Here is a 5,862-nt window from a genome sequence, read left to right on the forward strand (position 1 = left end):
AAATGTAAATGATGCTTGTAATCTAGCCATTGGAATGTCTAGTAATGGTTTGTTTTAATATACTTGTAATGTCAAACTATGGTAGCGACATATATGTTAAGTAATTGCTGAAACTATGTCTAACTTGAGGACTTAACTAAGGTAAGATTATAGACATGTCTGCATAAAATGATATGCCATGATGAATGATAGAAACTATGTGATTTGAATGCTTGAAATGGTTGGTATTTGGATGTGTGATTCAAGTGCAGGTCATGAGGGTGATTTTAGGTGAGAAATGAAGCTAGGAATGGCTTTATTTTGTCGGCATGGGCGTGTGTCTAGATCGTGTGTGACACACGGCCGAGTACATGGGTGTGTAGTTAGGTCATGTGTCCCTTGCACTTTAAACTCGTGAAACAGAATGCTCAAAATTAAACACATGGGCAAAGACACGAGCATGTGTCTCAGCCGTGTGTGTGCTACATGGCCTAGCACACGGGTGTGTGTCTTGGCCGTGTGAAGCCTGCATCTAATTTTGAAATGAATTAATTGACCACACGGTGTAGCACACAGGCGTGTGGCACGACTATGTGCACAAGTCAGACAGTTACACAGGGTCGAACACGGCCTATAGCACGGGCGTGCCCCAGGGTCACACGGGCATGTCCCTTGGACCACATGGGCGGGTGAGCCTTGTAACTTGGAAAAATTTTAAAAAGTTCATGAAAATTCTTAGGGTTCTCGATTAAGTCCCGATTCAAATTTAATGTTTATATTGGGCCTCGAGGTTCCATTTAAGGGACGTTATGAATGATTTCGAAAAATGAATGGTAATTAACTTGAAATATCTGCAAATGTTCTGAAAAATTTTGGTAACACTTCGTAACCTTGTTTCGACGACAGATATGGGTTAAGGGTGTTACAATCATCCAATCTAGCTTGGGATGACTACTCTCGCCAATTTCTTATTGAATAGTCGATTTTCCTTTCCTTTGAGATGAAGCTAGAGCGACCATCATCTCTTGCCGACTTTTATTCCACACATTAATTTATTTAGCCCGAAGCTTAGTGTACTATGTATACAAAGTGTCTCAAATTATGCTTCAGGATGGCTTCATTGATTGCTCCATAGTTGCCATCGGAATGCCTTCTCTTTTGCATAAGGTCGTCACTAAGTGGGGAACGAAGACTCTAACCTTTTGTCTGCTGATGCATCGTTTCATATTTTGACATATCCACGTTCTGATGCATACCTATTTTTTTAAGAAAAATAGTGTAAAGCAAAACCACTCTAAAAGTATTAACATTAGAAACATTTAGAGCAAGAGTTATTTTGGTGCACAAAAATTGAATCTATATTTTTGCTTCAGGAAACATTATTGCTTAATTAAAGGAAGTTGGAACATTAGTACCTGGGTGATATTTCTATTCACCCCTCCCCTCTGTTAGGAAGTTTATAATGTTTTCAATATTAATATCTTGAAAATATTCTAAATCAGTTTCTTCTATAAATTTTTTTTCATAAAATGGAGCATTATAAAATTTAGAAATAACATGAGGGGTAATTCATGCTTCTTTCCCTCGTACAAGTATCATTTCCCATTACAAACTTTGGCTTTTCTAAACTCTTGGTCATGTAAAGATGCATAAAATTCCTAAACTACAGGGACCACGACAGATTCTTTTAGGATTGTACAAAAACATTCTCATCTATGATATCTAACCAATGGCCATATCTCTTGACAGAGGACTACCGATGGTTCAAATCTCCTCTTTCAAATAAATGTATTTACCTGAAGTTCTAGATTTCTCAACATTTGAAATTGGGGAATTAAAGGGATTTGGAATCGTCGAAGGTTTCAATTAATTATTTTTATTTCTAACCTTTCTTGGAGGCATATTCAATACTATTGATTTTCTTGAAACCTTGGGCAATAATCTTAAAATAACAACAATAATGAGAAAAAGAATGCTTAACCTTGATTTTCTTGAAACCTTGGTTGCTTTTCCCCGAGTGGTTGATGATTCTGCACCTGAATAAACCTTTTGAGAAATAGAAATTGGGTTTTATGAATTTTGAAGATGGAGAGTATTTGAGAGGGTTTAATGTTTAGAAAAGACTTAGAGTTTGAGTTAAGATGTGTTTAGACTAAAAACTAGAGGTTTTTAGGTCTAAAAATCGGGTAAAATGAAGGTTAGTCCACCGTGTTGTGCAAATGGGTTTGGTCAACCCTACAAAAAATTGCAACGATGTTGCGACACCGGGGTTCCATGTCGCTACACCACCTGGTAGTTTGTTGTTGTCACAACATCGAGGTTTTGTGACATGATGCAATGGTTTTGTATCATGACACAACGGTTTTGTGTCATGACATCGAGATAGTTTTCTTGATTTTTTCTATTCTAGCCTTTGTGTTGCAACTCATGGTTGTTGTGTTGATACACTAGCTCTATTTTCACCCAAAATTTCCAATTTTTAGAGTTTCACAGTTCCTACAAAACATTAATTTAATATAAGTTACTATCTACGCTAAACGGTTAGTTAAATATACAGTAATTTATAGAAAATATTTATCCAAAATTATCATGTTTTACTTTTGGATTCATCCGACAGCTTTGTTAATGCATGTAAGGATGTTTCTTTGGTTCTTTTAGTGTTAGTCCATTGCTCGTCAAGCTACCCCACCTTATTCCGCTTATCTCTTTCCTTGAACCTATTCTTTTGACCTACATTGATTATAGGAAGTACGTCCCTTGATTCGGGATTATTAGGGTTAAACATAGATAATTCCTTACAATGCTCCCATAAGTTTCTTTTATTTTCCCCACTCTATTGGTGACCACATTGAAAGTTTTCTATTTCACCATTGATCTTCATTGTTAATTCATTTTTCTCGAGATCAATGGTAGACCTTGAAGTAGCTAGAGAAGGTCTACCTAGCAAAATTGTTATTTCTCAATCTTTTTCAAAGTCTAAAACTAAAAAGTCCTCTAGAATGATAAAGATGCGCACTTTGTCTAACACATCTTCCAATACTTCTTTCGGATGGACTGAAGATCTATCAGCCAATTGTAGTGTAATTTATGTGATCTTGAGGTTCCCTAACCTGAGTATTTCACATGTTGATAGAGGCTCTATTGAAATGAATGCTCCCTGTCTCTATAGGAATTGTAAAGCTTTTTGGGTCTTTCAACTTTTAGGGAACCTATCTAGAGATAATAGCATTACAAGAAGCATTCATAATAACTTGCTCACCTACCTTAATTTTCCTACACCTATACATGATTTCCTTTAAAATTTTGGAGTACTTAGGGACTTTCTCAATTAGTTCAATTAAAGGTAGGTTGATATTTAATATTTTGAACAAGTTTAGAAAGCTTACAAACTCGTCTTCATCCCTTTTTTTTTCTCTTCCAACCTTGAAGGGAATGATATCTTTCCAATGATAGGTTCTTTAATTGTCTCTTTTTCTGGTTCAATTTACGAGTCAACTACTTCCTTTGGTTTTTGTTCATCATCAACTTCTAAGGGTTTTTCCTGAAGATCATCAAAATTCCTTTTATTTACCTCTTTAGTTGGGTTCTCCGGGCTACTCAGTACTTTACTCAATTGGAGTACGATTGCTTTCACCTTCTCATTTCCCTATCTTTGAGGAATATCTTTAGTGTTACTAGTGATACCAATGCCAATTTGTCTCTTAATATCTCCTATTATGCTCATTAATTGGCTCATCTGACCTTCAAGCTTAGTCAATGTTTTTGCTGAATTAGTGCACTCAGACTGCACCTGTTTCACATCTGTCTTCATTGACTGTATTTCCCCCTCGATTTTATCCAAATGTTAACCATATACAGTACTGTCATTTGGGTTGGCCCTTTTCCAGAGGTTTCTATAAATAAGAAGGTTGATAGTTAGTGTTTTTAAGTTGATTAGAAATATTTCCTCCTCATGATTTCCTTCCCATCTCAAGTTCGGGTGATCTTTCTATTTGAGATTATAAGTATTTGAATAAGGGTTTCACCCCTATTCTCAATGTAATTTGCGTTCTCTGTTGGATTGTTGATATAATGGAAAAGTGGTTTGTCTCCCCCATATATAAATAATGCACTATTTTTGGACTCTATGTGTTTAATTTTGTCCACTAGTTATTTATATTTTTCATCCTTTTGGACAACATTTACCATAGATTGTCTTTGGCCATATGTGTGTCACTCAGTTTTCCACTGAAAAGTGTTTATTTCCATATTTTCTATTAATTCATACACACCCTCATACGTCTAGTTCATTAGGATACCTCCTACGGCTCCATCTAATCTTGACCTTGCGTGTATATGCAACCCATTGTAGAAAATTTACAGTTGTAACCACTCAGGCAATTAGTGGTGTAGGCATTTCTGAATCAACATTATAAAATGCTCTCATGCCTTGTGAAAACTTTCTCCTTCTAATTGTTTAAACATAGAAATTTCCCTTCCTATTTGGATCGTCTTACTAATAAGGAAAAAATTTTATAGGAACTTTCCTGCAAGTTTGTCATATGTAGTTATGGATCCTGGTGCCTAGGAATCTAAACAAGAAAAAGGCATTATCAATTGATGAAAAGGGGAACAACCAAAGACAAATAGCGTGATCGGTGTCCCCACTATATTTGAAAGTATCACAAAGTTAGAGGAATCATTTTAAATTCTGACTCAGATCTTCTGTCACTACTCTTCAAAACTGCAAATTGTTTTGGATCATAGTTGGCTTGATCTTGAAGTTATTGGCCATGATGGTTGGCCTCATTATATTCCCTTGAACCATATCCAAATTCGGTAGCACATTTTCCCTCAGATTCCTTTTGTTACGCACCATGAGATTGTTTGCTGGTAGTTGTGGCGATGGTGGTGGGTCTTCTAGGTTGTTATCATTAGCTTCGTCGAATGGTGGTGAGTTTTAGCACAGCTTTTCACCCGCAGATTGATGGTCAGTTTGAGCAGATGATTCAGATTCTTAAGGACATGTTACGATGTTGCGTCCTTGAATTTCAGGGTAGTTGGGAAAAATACTTACCTTTGGTAGAATTTGCCTACAACAATAGTTTCCAGATGATTCTGAAAATGGCACCATATGAGGCATTGTATGGTCGAAAGTGTTGGACACCATTGTACTAGACACAGAACTGAAAGAGCACTAGATTCATGGAGTTGATTTGATCAAGGAAACTAAAGAAAAGGTTAAAGTGATACGTGATTGTTTGAAAGCGGCATCGGATAGGCAAAAGTCATATGCTAATTTGAAAAGAAAAGAGATTGAATTTAAATTTGGAGACAAAGTGTTCTTGAAGGTATCTCAATGGAAAAAGATCTTGAGATTTGGTCGAAAAGGCTAACTGAGTCCAAGGTTCATTAGACCTTACGATATTACTGAGAAGGTTGGACCGTTGGCCTACCGTTTAGCATTGCCACCCAAATTGGAAAGGATTCATGATGTATTCCATGTATCCATGTTGCGACAATATCGATCAGACCCCTTCCATGTTATTGCACCTACGGAAGTTGAAATTAGATCAGACATGACTTATGGGGAAGAACCAGTCAAGATCGTAGCTAGAGAAGTCAAACAGTTGAGGAATAAAAATATAGCCTTAGTGAAAGTTTTATAGCAACAACACGGTAAGACTTCTGAGGACAAAAGTCCCTAAGGGGGAGAAATGTAACATCCCGAATGAGGGCCTAGTCGGAATAGTGGTTTTGGGACCACAAATCTGATGTTAAAATAATTGTTTCATGATCATTATGAGGTCTAGGATATGAAAATAAGCATATGTTAAATTTTCATGAAGAAATTCTATGTGTAAGGTGTCTTATTGGAAATTAGGGACCACATTGAATAAATTG

General features: G+C 36.3%; 1 non-coding gene across 1 annotated transcript; it reads left to right on the top strand.

The window, feature by feature from the left end:
- Positions 1-4,357: 4,357 nt before the first annotated feature.
- LOC121206829 (small nucleolar RNA R71) lies at positions 4,358-4,463 on the top strand. The gene has a single exon (XR_005902001.1). It is a non-coding gene; the product is annotated as a small nucleolar RNA R71 (small nucleolar RNA).
- Positions 4,464-5,862: the final 1,399 nt, after the last annotated feature.

Source organism: Gossypium hirsutum, chromosome A09 (genome assembly GCF_007990345.1).
Source record: "Gossypium hirsutum isolate 1008001.06 chromosome A09, Gossypium_hirsutum_v2.1, whole genome shotgun sequence".
In the NCBI taxonomy this organism is placed as follows: Eukaryota; Viridiplantae; Streptophyta; class Magnoliopsida; order Malvales; family Malvaceae; genus Gossypium; species Gossypium hirsutum.